Source organism: Macrobrachium nipponense, chromosome 29 (assembly GCF_015104395.2).
Source record: "Macrobrachium nipponense isolate FS-2020 chromosome 29, ASM1510439v2, whole genome shotgun sequence".
Taxonomy (NCBI): domain Eukaryota; kingdom Metazoa; phylum Arthropoda; class Malacostraca; order Decapoda; family Palaemonidae; genus Macrobrachium; species Macrobrachium nipponense.
This window is the reverse complement of record NC_061092.1, coordinates 73,038,933-73,054,059: the sequence shown is the minus strand read 5'-3', so window position 1 is coordinate 73,054,059 and position 15,127 is coordinate 73,038,933. Positions and strand designations below refer to the sequence as shown.

General features: G+C 45.7%; 1 protein-coding gene across 2 annotated transcripts in view; it reads left to right on the top strand.

Annotated features, from left to right (window-relative positions):
• The first annotated feature begins 3 nt into the window (after positions 1-3).
• The window catches only part of LOC135206286 (glutamyl aminopeptidase-like), a 137,314-nt gene continuing 122,190 nt past the window's right edge, over positions 4-15,127 (top strand). Inside the window, exon 1 of one of the 2 annotated variants that reach the window (XM_064237704.1) lies at positions 4-60. The gene's annotated coding sequence lies outside the window, so the exon portion shown is untranslated. The remainder of the gene's footprint in view (positions 61-15,127) is intronic. The other variant, XM_064237705.1, reaches the window with a different exon arrangement.

The window sequence follows — 15,127 nt, the reverse complement described above, 5'->3', positions numbered from 1 at the left end:
AACCTTTATTCGTTCCTGCCGAATTCCTTAGCCATCCTGGGTGAGTGTACCGATCCTAAGGTAACCTGCGTACTACCCTAGGGGTATTTTGGGCAACCTTAAATAATTATTGTCGTATTCTATGGATTTTATGAGAGCCATAACGTTTTTAGGTACCAGTGATTAATAGCCGATTGGCAAGGGAAAAATTGCAAGTACCTACTACCTACTAATAAAGCCACGATGTAAACTGCTGTTGTGTACCTAATTTGATTTCGGGAACGTAGCCTAGTACCTAGCTAATACTTGCAATATTAAACGTCTTTTAGTAGACATAACGAAAAGAAGCATAGGAAAAACATCAAGCGGTAAAGGGGGACCCTTGTGGGAAACCATAGTTTTTTGAGGTGGTTGGGGGAAACGCCCTCAAATGTAAACTGAGTCCGAAACTTCAGTAGGGTAAAGCACCGCTGTGCGGGCACTTGCACATACTAATGAGCCACTTTTTCACTCGATATTTCATCTGTGAAACAAAAATACAATTCAATATTTAAGCATAGGGGCTACCTTTCAAAAGTTTGACGTTTCAGCAATAAAATGAGATGTGGAGGAAACACCGCAGTGGATCCATTGTCATCGTGTGGATCAGCCTTATTCACTCTATATTTAATTGGTGAAACAAGAATACAATTACATCTTTAAGCATACCATTCAAAAGATTGAAGGGTATTTCTATATAAGCATTCCACATCATTTGTCCCCGCAAATACAAAAGCCACCAGGAATAGGGGCGTCAAATGTATTTCACCGTGTTTAGTACGAGCCCCTGGGGGTTAATTACAGTCGTCTGAATAAATATTACTTAAGGTTCTTGTTCAGGAGGTAAAACTGCATAGAAAAACCGCAACTGCCATAGTCTAGGCTACCGTGGAATAGTAATATAGATCTACCAGTTGAAGTTTTGTCAACATAATGTGATATATGAAAGCACCATATGAACTAAAATAGGCATGCGAGGTCTTCTTAAAATATGTTTTCAAGGCAGTTTTTAAATCTAGCTAATATGGCGTCCACCGAATGAGGTGCCGTTCATAACCACAAATGATCCAACATCTTTCCCAACCTTCTCAGCACTCATTTGAACAATGTTAGCGTTTATAGGGTAAACAACCGCGGACGATCCATCGTCATCACGCTGGCCAGGCCTTATTCACTTGATATTTAATTGGTGAAACAAGAATACAATTACAACTTTAAGCATACCATTCAAAAGATTGAAGTTCATCAACATATATGAAAGCCCCATACGAACTAAAATAAGCATGTAAGCTCTTCGTAAATATGTTTTCATACATTCAACTTACCTGTCAGATATATACATAGCTATAGACTCCGTCGTTCCCGACAGAATTTCAAATTTCGCGGCACTCGCTACAGGTAGGTCAGGTGATCTACCGCCCTTGCTCTGGGTGGCAGGACTAGGAACTATTCCCGTTTTCTAATCAGATTCTCTCTGTCGCCGGCGGTATCAACATTGTTGTTACTTCCTCCTGACTAGAATTCGTTTTTCGCAAAGCTTTTGATCATCTCTCGCTGATATTCGGGTGACGTACTTGGATCGTTGGTTTTGGCATTCGCTATCGTGGACTGTTTTTTGGACTTGGTTTTGGAATTCGTGAATATGTCTGACTCTAGTGTTAGTTTCAGAGTGTGTGTGAATGAGGGCTGTAAGGTGAGGATTCCGAAAGCTTCGGTAGATCCTCACACTACTTGTAGTGGGTGTAGAATGGCTGAATGCTCGATTGAGAATACGTGTGACGAATGTGAGAAATTGAGTGCACAAGAGTGGAAGAATCTAACTTCTTACTTGAAGAAGTTAGAGAAAGATAGAGAGAGGAAGGCGGCTTATAAAACCCGCAGAATGTCTGCTTCTCATGATTTACTATCTAGTTCTGTAGCTTCTTCCTCTGATAATCATGCCCATTCTGTTTCAGCCCGTTCACAAATTGCTAATCCCTCTAGTTCTGCTTCGGAAATAGCAGAACTTAGAGCTTCCCTTCAGAAAATGCAGGAAAAGGTCGCAGCATTGGAAGGTAAGGAAAGTGAATGTGGTTTCGCTAGTGATATTAGTGTCCCCAGTGTAGTGGAGGGGGCGTCTGGTCGTCTCTGCGACGCTCCCAGGCCTAGACCTCTTCCAAGCTCCCTGGCCCGGAGGAGAAGGAATGTCGAAAGCCGTACGGGGGTTGTGGAGAATCCCCAACGATCAGGCGTCCCTTCGGCAGAATCGAGCATATCAAATAATGCCAAGGACCGCTATAGGAAAAGCGTCCTTCGAGAGTGCTTTTCTTCGTCTAGTTCGCCTTCTCCGAGAAGAGGATGGAAGGAGTCGAAACTTTCCCGTCCGCTGAAGAGGAGTATGAAAGAGCATGAACTCAATTCGAGTCCCGAACGCTTCTCTGAAGAAGGAGCGCCTTCGGTAATTAAGAAGGCGAGAATGCATTCAGACTCTGGGTCTGGAAGGGATCCTAGAGCGCCTTCCAGATCTCCCTCTCCTGGTTCGAAAGACTCCTCAACCAGGAGAATATTGATATTGGAATATGCAAGAGCAATTGAGCCCTCTTTAGTAGGAACTCTTTATAAGGAGCCTACTCGTAAGAAGGATGATAGGCTTCCTATTAAAAAGATCTAAATACCGATCTCCTGTCGGGCGCGACTGCACCCTTTTCAGGGGAGTTGTCGCACAAGCGGCCATCTCTGGGGGGAGCATGCGTTAGACAGGAGAGAAGTAAGAAAGGAAGTTACTCCTGTCAAGAGTACGGCGCCAACCAGAAGCAAGGCTCCGAATAGGCGCAACGAGCCAGTACAACATTCAAGATCTTCAATCAAAGCGCCAATGAGTAGCTGAAGAGGAAGATCCTGTTAGGAGTAGAGCGCTTGTGAGACGGAAAGCGCCTACCGGAATCAATACTCCTAATAAACATCAGACGCATTCTAAGGATCAGGAGTATTTGGAACGACGCGCTCCTACCAGGCGCCAGGAGTCGTCGGGCTTAGATACTCCTCCCAGGCGCAGGAGTATTCTGAACTGAATAACTCCTCCCCAGGCGCCAGGAGTATTCCCGAAGCTTATACTCCTCCCAGGCGCCAGGAGTACTCTGGACTTAATACTCCTCCCAGGCGCCAGGAGTTATTCCGAAGCTTATACTCCTCCAGGCGCCAGAGTATTCTGAACTTAATACTCCTACCACGCGCCAGGAGTATTCTGAACAAAATGCGCCTACTAGAAGCCAGGAGTATTCGAGGCGCTCTGCGCCTGCCAAGCGCCAGGAGTATTCCAAACACGTTACTCCTCCCAGGCGAGATACTCCTGCTGTACACCAGGCGCATTCCTCGTATGAAGAGCCTGACACTCGTAAGAGAGTAGAGAAGAGTCAGAAGAAAGAAGGGAGCCTTCTCCTTCCCGAGCCTATCAACACAGAAGATGCCTCGGAGGACGAAATGAAGGAAGGATCTTCTAATTATAAAGTTCTTTCGTCCCTTCTATTGGAGGAATATGGAGACTCTTTGACGCCAGCAGCTCCCCCTTCTCCACGCTCTCTGTTTTCGAGCACGAAAACACACAAGTCTTCCTCTTTCCTTAAAATGAAGCCTGCTATATCTATGAGAAGGGCTCTACAATCTCTTGACTCCTGGTTCAAGAAGAAGAAGGAGTTAGGAAGGACGGTCTTTTGTATGCCTCCCGCTAAACTTACAGGGAGGAGAGGCATTTGGTACGAAACGGGAGAGAATATGGGATGTTCCTCTGTCCGCTTTCAGCTGATCAGACTTCTCGAGTTTGGTGGATTCGTCGAGAAGCACGCCTTGAATGCAGCGAAGGTAACATGGGGGCTTTCGGAAACGGACCACCTCCTCAAGGGACTTTTTCACACTTTAGAAGTTTTTAACTTCTTAGATTGGTCCCTTGGGGTTCTGGCCAAGAAATCTCAGGAAAAGGAACAACTCGACCCAGAAACCCTAAATAGCATCCTCGCCTGCATTGATAAGGCTGTCAGATGGATCGGCTGAGGTATGCTCCCTCTTTGGTGCAGGAGTTTTAAAGAAGAGGGCGGTTCACAGTGCTTTTCCTCACGAAGGCTGTCTCTCCTTCGCAGAGAGCCGCCTATTGTTTGCGCCTCTCTCTGACACCTTTTTCCCTCGCAGTTGGTGAAGGATATCGCGCATTCCCTGACTGAAAAGGCCACCCAGGATCTCCTTAGACAATCCTCAGGAAGAGTAGGCTGTGGCTAGTGAGGAAAAGAAAGTGGCTCGCCCAGCTCAGCAACAGCCCTTTCGTGGAGGTCTTCCAACTAGATCGATCGCCAGAAGGAAGTCAACGAAAAGAGGGGCAGGTCTTCCTTCCGCCCCTCCCTTTAAGAAAGGGAAGTGAGAATTCTGTCCTCCAGACACCCGTAGGAGCCAGGCTACATTCTTTTGCGAAAGCCTGGGAAGACATAGGAGCGAATCCTTGGACGATGTCGATTATCAAAAAGGGGTATCGCATTCATTCAAGAACATTCCTCCCTTGACAACATCACCGAGGGAATTGTCCGCCAGATACAGGGACCCTGTTCTGATGGATACTCTTCGTCAGATGGTGGAACAGATGTGGGACAAAAGAGCAATAGAGCTAGTGCTGGATTGCAACTCCCGGGGTTTTACAATCGCTTGTTTCTTGTAGCAAAAGCCTCGGGGGGATGGAGACCGGTACTGGACGTAAGTGCGCTGAACAAATTCGTCGAACAACAGAAGTTCAGCATGGAAACGTCTGCTTCAGTCCTTGCAGCACTGCGGCAAGGGGATTGGATGGCGTCCCTAGACCTTCAGGACGCATACTTCCACATCCCGATCCACCATTCGTCGAGGAGAGTACCTTCGATTTATGTTCGAAGGAAGAATCTATCAGTTCAGGGCCCTGTGTTTCGGCCTGTCCACGGCTCCTCAAGTCTTCACAGACGTGATGAAAAATGTAGCAAGACACTTACATTTGAAAGGGATAAACGTCTCCCTGTACCTGGACGACTGGCTCATCAGAGCCAGGTCGCAAAAGCAGTGTTTGGAGGACCTGTCAACAACAACTGGAATTGACAAAATCATTGGGATTGATCGTGAACCTCGAGAAGTCGCAGATGATCCCCAGCCAGAACGTGGTTTATCTGGGGATTCAGATGGATTCTCGGGGTTTTGTTTTTTGTTTTTCCATCTCAAGAAAGAATAAAGAAAGGCTGTGCCACAGTATCGAACTTTCTAGGGAAAGAGCGCACTTCAGCGATGGAATGGCTGAGCCTTCTGGGAACCCTTTCCTCGCTCGAACAATTCTTTCTCCTAGGAAGATTACATCTTCGACCGCTTCAGTTCTTCCTAAGAAGAAGTTGGAGTTGGAAGACAGGTCAGCTCTCGGACACGTTCCAATCTCGGAAGAAATAAAACATTATTTGAAGTGGTGGTTGATTCCATTAAAGGAAAACAAAGGAGTGTGGGGTCCCTGCAAGTACGGAACCCAAGCCTGACATGTTTCAGACGCCTCGGAGTCGGGCTGGGGGGAACAATTGGGATCCAAAGAATGGGATCAAAGAAGTGTCAGGCACCTGGTCGGCAGAACAGGTGTCATGGCACATAAATTGCAAGGAGCTCTTAGCAATTCACCTGGCGCTAAAGAGCTTCGAACACATAGTCAGAGGCAAAGTCGTACAGATAAATTCAGACAATACGACAGCTCTGGCTTATGTCAAGAAACAAGGAGGGACGCACTCTTTTGCTCTGTAACGAGCTGGCAAAGAGATCTACTGATTTGGCGAACCAAAGGAAGGTAGTTCTTCTAACAAGGTTTGTCCAAGGGGAGAGGAATGTGAGAGCGGACAGATTGAGCAGGAGGTTCCAGGTCCTTCCCACAGAATGGACACTCCACTCAGAAGTCTGTCAGAGCCTTTGGCTCCTTTTGGGGGGAAGCCTCAAATAGATCTTTTCGCCACATTCCTCTCCAGGAGGATAGAAAAATTTTGTGTGCCCTGGTTGGAAGATCCCCCGGGCTTATGCAACAGACGCCTTTCTCCTGGACTGGTCAGGGATAGACGTTTACGCTTTTCCCCCGTTCAAGATACTGGGGAAGTAGTCAGAAAATTCGTGGCATCCGAAGGAACCAAGATGACTCTGATTGCTCCGTATTGGCCAGCTCAAATTTGGTTCACAGAGGTGATGGAATGGACGGTGGACTTCCCCAGATCTCTTCCAAACAGAATAGATCTGCTCAAACAACCCCACTTCGAGAGGTACCATCAAAATCTACCCGCTCTTGCTCTGACTGCCTTTCGACTATCGAAAGACTTGTCAGAGCGAGAGGGTTTTCTCGCCAGGCAGCAAACGCAATTGCTAGAGCCCGCAGATCTCAGATACTCGGCGAGTGTACCAATCGAAGTGGGAAGTTTTCAGAAACTGGTGTAGGTCGAAGAAGCTGTCCTCTTCCCAGTACCTCTGTAACCGAAATTGCAGATTCCTTCTGTTCTTAGACAAAAGTCGCATCTCTCGGTACCGACTATTAAGGGGTACAGGAGTATGCTTTCAGCAGTCTTTAGAACAGGGGATTATTCGATCTAACGAATGATAAGGATTTGCACGACCTCATTCGTTCCTTCGAAACATCAAAATCACTTGAACCTAAGGTTCCAAGCTGGAACTTAGATGTGGTTCTTAAATTTCTATCATCAGAGGAATTCGAACCACTTCACACTGCTTCGTTTCGTAACATCACTAGAAAGTGTTTGTTTCTGATGTCTCTTGCAACGGCAAAAAGAGTCAGTGAGTGCACGCCCTTGAATCAAGAGTTGGTTCAAAAGTCAGACTCTGCAATTTGTTCATTTCAGTCCCTTTTTCTTGCCAAAAATGAAAACCCTTCGAATCCCTGGCCCAGGAGCTTCGAAGTGAAAGGACTTTCTAGTTTGGTGCAGAGAGGCAGAAAGATCCCTTTGCCCAGTTAGAGCTCTAAAATTTTATCTGGACAGAAAGAAGCAGTTGGGGGGTCGCAAAAAGGTCTTTGGTGCTCAGTGAAAGACCCCAAGAGAGCAATGTCCAAGAACGCCTTAGCCTTCTTGTTAGAAGTGTTATCACAGAAGCTCATAAGAATTGTCCATATGATTCTTTTAATCTTTTAAGAGTGAGAGCCCACGAAGTTAGGGCAATCGCAACCTCTGTGGCGTTCCAAAGAAATATGTCACTCAAGAACATTTTGGACGCAACTTATTGGAGATGCAACTCTGTTTGTTTGCATCCCATTATTTAAAAGACGTGCGAGTTTTACGTATGATAAATGTTTTTCTTTAGGTCCGTTTGTGTCAGCACAGACGGTTCTGGGTAAAGGAGAAAGCACCAATCCTTAATTGTGTACGTAACCCTCTTGTCGATGTGTTCTCGTGTTTTCGGTGTATGGGAGTGGGTTCAGTTGTCGCACAAGCGGCCTTCACTTCGCTCATTTGAAATCGAGTGACTCTGACTATTAGAGGGGTACAAAAAATTTGTTATTTTTGTATGTATGAGTTCGAGTTTGTGGTTGTTTGCTAAGAGTTTGGGGATAACTCTAGGCAATCTTGGAACTAACACGGGTTAGGATCGGGTGATCGGGATTGGTTGTGTGGCTCCTTAAATAATGCGTGTTGTCATATAAGCGGATGTGCTCCCATTGACAAACGCCAGTTAGGTTCTGTCGAGTAAGTGGAAGAGACCCCATCGACAGATCCACAGGAACTCTTGGCCACAGATCACTATCTCGCTAAGGCTCTTGAGATGAAGCAGACTCCTGGGCAGTAGCCACGAAGTCTTCCATCTAAGAAGGTAGGAACTAAGGTTTATTTATACCTACAACATATGTTGTTTACCTGTCTAGTCAGTTAGTTAGCTGTCTCTTGCCCTCACCAAAGGGTGTCAATCACTATGTCTATATCTGACAGGTAAAGTTGAATGTATGAAATGACATTGTTATGATACAATAAAGTTTTGATACATACTTACCTGGCAGATATATACAATTGAAGACCCACCCAGCCTCCCCGCAGGAGACAGGTGGAAGAGAGAATCTGATTAGAAAACGGGAATAGTTTCCTAGTCCTGCCACCCAGAGCAGGGCGGTAGATCACCTGACCTACCTGTAGCGAGTGCCGCGAAATTTGAAATTCTGTCGGGAACGACGGAGTCTATAGCTATGTATATATCTGCCAGGTAAGTATGTATGAAAACTTTATTGTATCATAACAATGTCATTTTCAAGGCAGTTATGAATCCAATATGGTGGCAATCGTGTGGCTGGCCCTCTAACACGGACAATCCCAATCTTTCCAGCCTTCCCAGCACTCATTTGAACAATGTTAGCATATATATGTAACGTTTATTGATCTTATTCAAGATTGCAGTTGTAATCAGCACAATAAAACAACATTTTGTTGCCTATATTAGTGAAAGTATGAAACTTTTTATTCCTGGGGTCATGGTTTGAACTGAAATTCATTTTTACCTTGTAATCGGTGGTTTTATCCTTACTGCCATCACAACTGAAATTCCACAGTGCTTATTTGATTGTAATTATACACATTTTGGTCTTAATTCACTCCACATTACACTTGAACTATGCTGCAGTTCCTGGTTCCTAAGCACTCGCTCTGCAAACACAGTTACGAGCAGCAGACGACTACACTTTATGAGGTGCAAAGCCTTATTCCCTAATTGTTTAAGGGAATAAGGCTTTTAGTTTAACTTTACTTTAAAATGTTTATTTAATTCATTCTATTATCCCTTTTTTTCAACCAAATTAACCCCGAAAAATTACAAATATTTCGGATTGTATACTGACGAGCAGACGACTCCAAGGAAAAAATGACTCATTGTTGCCGAGCTAGTGGCGTCACACATACGCTGATGCATTTACAAACTGTTTCCATGAATTCTAGTTGTCATAGTAATGCAGTAATGATAAATTGCTGTAATATGGTATATATACTACAAATAGATACGCTAATTTCACTTATTTCCCCGGTTTGTGTAAGCCTTATACCCAGTTTTGGCAGGTAAACCACATATAACCGATTGACAACACTGATAAACAATTGAAGAGGGCAAAACGCCGCAAAGAATGCGTAGTCCCCTTGAATAAGTACGAATAAGTGCTGGTAAGATGTTGGGGTTAACGATTGTTGGTGATGAAGTGCCCAGCGTCTATTGGTACAAGTGGGTGGTGCGGATTTAGCCACAGGAAATGGGAAGTTTGTTTGACACAAGCGACTCCGCAAACATCGAGATGGCGTCAATCTTCTAAAGTGTTTTAATCGTAAGTGAAAATTTCGGAAGCGTTTTGGGGTTGTGGGCACTGCGTTGGCCACCCTTTTCATTACCCTCTGTTTAAATCTTAAAAATATGGCCTTAATTTCTAACTTTGGAGAAATTACTTACTTCGAAAGGAGAGTAGAGGTCTTGAGCTCCTTCTTCACCACCAACAACTCGTGACTGATGACCATCTCTGGTGTCAGGACGTGTTAATAGTACTTTTTTGGAGGGTGGCGTAGCAGTGGTATGTGGTGAGTTGGCCAGTCCTACGGTTGTTTACCCTATGAACGTTTATTGATCTTACTCAAGATTGCAGTTGTAATCAGCATAATAAAACAACATTTTGTTGCTATATGGTAAACAACCGACTGGACTAGCCGAGGCACTGACTACCGCGTTTGTGGCCACCTCCGGAAAAGTACTTAACATGTCCTGACACCGGAGATGGTCATCATGTCATGAGTTTTGCTGGCGGTGAGTGGTGCAGCTCGAGACCTCTACTCTCCTTTCAAAGTAAGTATTATCTCCAAAGTTAGAAATTAAGCCATATTTTAAGATTAAACAGAGGGTAATCAAAAGTGTGGCTATACGCAGTGCACACTACCTCCATGATGCTTTCGAAATTTTTACTTACTACTATAAATATTTCGAAGATTGACGCCATCTCGATGTTTGCGGAGTCGCTTATGTCAACAAACTTCCCATTTCCTGTGCTAAATCTGCACACACTTGCCCATAGATGCTGGGGCACTTTCATCACACCAATCGTAAACACCGACTTCCAACCACTACTTTTTTTAGCGAAACTACGATCTTTGGTAGAAGAAGAAGAAGAATGCGTGCACTAGATAATTATTTAAATAAATAGTTTAATCAGCAGTATAAAAGTCATGAATTGCATAAATATTTTTTACATATTCATGATTATTAATTTGAAATATCATTGTTGAAAAAAGTAACTAGATTTATGACTCAAATATCAACAGTTTTGCTTATAATGAAAAAACGGTACCTCCAGCGTTCTTCGCGCTCTTCAATTGTTTATCTCTGTTGCCAATATGTGTTTTACCCTCCAAACTGGGTATAAAAACTTACGCAAAAACCGGGTAGATAAGTGAATTAGCGTTATCGTGTGTGTAGTATATATACATATCACAGCAATTTTATCATTACTGCATTACTACGACAACTAGAATTCATGGAAATAGTTTGTAAATGCATCGGCGTATGTGTGAAGCTCCACTGGATTGGCAACGATGAAGTCCATTTTTGCGGTCGTCTGCTTTGTATGTACTTCAGAAATATCTGTAATTTTTTCGGGGTTAATTTGGTTGCAAAAAAGGGATAATAGACATGAATTAGATAAACAATTTTTGAAGTAACAAAGTAAAGTTAAACTAACAAATAATGAGTAAAGTAAACAATTAAGGGAATATAAAAGCTTTGCACCTCATAAACCATGTACTCGTGTGCTGCCCGTAACTGTTTGTGGAGTGAGCGCTTAGGAACCAGAACCGCAACGTAGTTCATGTGCAATTTGGAGGTGAATTAAGACCAAAATGTGTATAATTACAATCAAATAAGCACTGTGGAGTTTCAGTTGTGATGGCAGTGAGGATAAAACCACGATTACAAGGTAAAAATGAATGAATTTCAGTTAAAAACCATGACCCCAGGAATAAAAATGTTCATACTTTCACAAATATAGGCCACAAAATGTTTTATTGTGCTGATTACAACTGCAGTCTTGAGTTAGATCAATAAATGTTACATACATATGCTAACATTGTTCAAATGAGTGCTGGGAAGGCTGGGAAAGATGGTGGATTGTCTGGGTGGTTAGACGGCCGCCCACACGAGATTGCCACCAATTTGTATTTCAAAAACTTGCCTTGAAAACATATTTTACAAAGACCTCACGTTCTTATTTTAGTTTGTATGGCGCTTTCATATATCACATTATGTTGACGAAACATCTATCTTTTGAATAGTATGCTTAAAGATGTAATTGTATTCTTGTTTCACCAATTAAATATCGAGTGAATAAGGCTGAGCCACGCGATGATGATGGCTCCACTGCGGTGTTTGCCCCCTATTAGTGAAAGTATGAAACTTCTTATTCCCGGGGTCATTGTTTGAACTGAAATTCATCTTTACCTTGTAATTGGTGGTTTTATCCTTACTGCCATCATAACTGAAACTCCACAGTGCTTATTTGATTGTAATTATATACATTATGGTCTTAATTCACTCCAATTGCACTTGAACTACGTTGAGAAAGTGTTGACAGCGAAGCCATGGCGCAAACAATTTGTCTAATGTGTCCAAAAAGGCTCAGTATACCATTACAAGTATTTATTGCTCAGAAACCTTAAGGGAAACAACCGAGTGGACTAGCTGATCCAGTCTTGCCCGCTTGTTGATCCATCCTCCGAAAAAGTACTTTTGCTTACTTCGAAAGGAGAGTAGAGGTCTCGAGGTATTGCTCCCACCACCGATGACTCATGACTGGTGCCCATCTCCGGTGTCAGGACGTGTTAAAGTACTTTTTCGGAGGATGGATCAACAAGCGGCCAAGACTGGATCAGCTAGTCCTCTCAGTTATTTAATCCCCTATAACAGAGAATGCCGTTTTTTGTAGAATGTAATGCTCTGAATGTAAACTTGAATGCAGAACATTCTACAAAAAAACTGCATTACTCTGTTGTATGGTATCTGAGCAATAAATACTTGTAATGGTATTGGAGCTTTATGGACACAATATGGCTGCCAAAAGCACCGGCGGCCAGACGACAGATTACTGAATTGTTTATGACAAAAATTTTTTATTTTTTTTATAGCTTTTTTCATTGATTGAAGTCTACATTACTATCTTGACTTTTTTTGTTATTAATAAAATATAAATTTAAAGCCTGAAATAAATGTAACCTTTAATGCTTGCATGAAAAGAATGGCAAAATTGCATCGTTGTATTTACAAAGTGTTTCCATGAATTCTAGTTGACATAGTAATGCAATAATGATAAAATTGCTCTAATATGTATATATACTACAAATAGATACACTAGTTTCACTTATTTACCCAGTTTGGAGGGTAAACACATACCAATTGGCAACACTGATAAACAATAGGAGAGCACAAACAACACTGTAGGTACTGTTCACAGCAAAACTGTTGAAATTTTAGTCAGGAATCTAGTTACTTTTTCAACCACGAATATTTTCAAATTAATTATCATGAATATGTAAAAAATTTATGTAATTCCTGATTATTACTGATGTCTAAACTATTTATTTAAATAATTATCTAGTGCACAAAAACGCTTCTTCTTCTTTCTACCGAAAAATCGAGAGTTTCCTTGGATCCGAGCCGGAGGGCGTCATTGTTTATGATTGTCATGAAGAAAGTGTCCCAGCGTCTATGGGTACAAGTGTTGTGCGGATTTAGCACATGGAATGGAAAGTTGTTCCGACACGGCATACAAACCTCGGGTCCGTTTTACAATAGGAAGATACTAGCGCAGCTGGATAGGTCGTAAGCTTTCGAACAAGGGGTTCGGTAGTTAACTGCTTGTCCGACAGGCGCAGCGCGCGCGACTGGAGTAAACAAATCACTTTTGCTTTCGGCCTCACAGTGGATGGACGTGTGTGTTCGCTCTCTGCCCGCTGCTCGTCGTTGCTTTCTTGTTTGTTTGTAATTGTGTATGAAAAGATTGTAAGTACAGTATTCTCTCTTTTATATTAATTACGCTGAATTCATTAATGATGGAATCTCCGCGCCTCGCTACCCCAAGGAGACTTTGCCCGGTACCGAAGGGCGAAAATGTGGGAAATTCAGATCTTTCCCCGAGATAGACCCTCATGTTTTGTGTGCTCGTGCCGGGGGCGCGAATGCACCCGGGACCGAGCCCTGTGATTTTGTTTGTATGAACTGGTCGGAGGCGCAGTGGACATTGTATGAGGGCAGGAAGAAGCGAAGGCCTGCAAAGGAGTCGTCGGAAAGCTCTCCCGCGACTCCTTTGGTGACGGACACTTCGTCTTCTTTCCTGCCGCCCGCTCAACTTCCACGTCTCGCGCCTTCCCCTTCGGGGGCGGTGTCTAGGTCCTTCTCCTCTCCCGATGTGTCGAGTGTGGAGGAGGGCGCTAGATACCCCGACGTAGAGTTGTACTCTGGGTCCTCTATCCGCTCGTCTTCGCGCGAGCGGGTAGAGGATCCTCCTAATCACCCGACTTTTGCCTCCTCAGGTGCGGTTGCCGTGAAGGATGACCTCGGACAGGTGGGGCGTCGTTGGGACTGCAGGGCGTGCCGAGTGTCCAGGGGCTGCTCTATCATCTCGCTGGCTCCGTGGCGGTTACGCACGCTACGGTCACAAACCACCACCACGACCCTGACAACACCTGGCTACGCGTCACCTCCTCACCTGGTGTACACCCAGCACGCGGTCTCTGTGACACCCACAACATCGGTGCAGGGGCCAGTCGCCGTAACTCGGGGGAGTGTGATGCCGCCACCTGGGTTTGCCGTGTTGCCACGACCGGACTTCATGGTGCCCGAAGAGCTCGCCCCTGGACCTCCCACCGGTGCCGATGATGTCTGTGCCGCTGGTTAGACATCTGTACCGTCCACACAGCCTGCCGTACCTGCCGTGACCACCGCTGCTGTTCCTGTTCCTGCTCCTGCCGTCTCGACTGCCGTTTTCCTGTTGGATGCTCGCACCTGCTGATGTTGTCCCTGTTCCTGGCGCCGCTGCTCGCCCCCCGATGCTGGTCTGTTCGGACAGGTACGTCCGGGCCCTGTTGCTTCGGCAACAGCAGCCCCGGCTCCGTCCTGGATGACAGATCTGACGTCTGGTCCTGAGGAGGTTGGACGAAGAAGAAGAAGAAGAGGAAGGAAGGTGCTCGTCTGCGTCTTCATCGTCTTCTTCGTCGTCGTCGTCGTCTGCCGCCTCTTCCCCTTCTTCTTCTAAGGCTCCCCGCCTAAGAAGAAGAAGGTCCGCCTCCCCCCCCCCTAGAAGTCTCCTTCGGGAGCTTCTAAGGGCCCGTCTCGCTCTGGTGAGACGGGGGGTCTTCCGCTGGTCGCCCTCTGCTCCTTCGGGAGCAGGACCCGTCTCTTCTCCCGCAAGGAAGAAGGATACGGGGGCCAGAGGGGTGCCGGCTCTAACACCGGCACTTCCTCACCTGCTGTTAGTGGTTCGGCCACGGCAGCAGGATCCGTCTCGGCCGCTCGTTCGCGAGAGGTACCGATTGTACGGTCGCCTACCAGCGACCGTGCAGCCAGGAACCAGACCTCTGAGTCCGCTCAGCGTCAGGTTCACGGCACGGAGCGGAAGACTGGTGACAGCCGCTCACGCGACTCTCACCAGACCAGCTCTCGCTCTCACGGCGAGCGGCTGGCTACCGGGCGGACGTGACGGTCCACACCGACCGGCCACGGGCTGAGGCTGGGAAGAGGTCCCCCCGTTCGCGCGGCACCAGCCACGGCCTGGTACCAGCGAACTGACGCACCGTGAGGATATGCACCGGTCTCACCGTGACAGTGAGCTCGCCGGTCGCCTGACCGTCGCTCTCACAGAGAGCGATCGGGTACGGCGACCAGCACCAGCTCCTCTGACACACGAGACCGGGGCCGCTGTTCTCGGTCCAGCCGTTCTCCACAGCGAGAACGGCTCGACTAGTCTGCAGCTCGATCGCCACCGCGGTTGGCGATCGCCTGCAGTCCCTCCAAGCCCGCTGGTTCTGCCAGTGAGCGTGGAGAGAGCGTCAGGTCTGCCTCTCCCATACCTTCAACCTCCTCGGGTACACCGGGA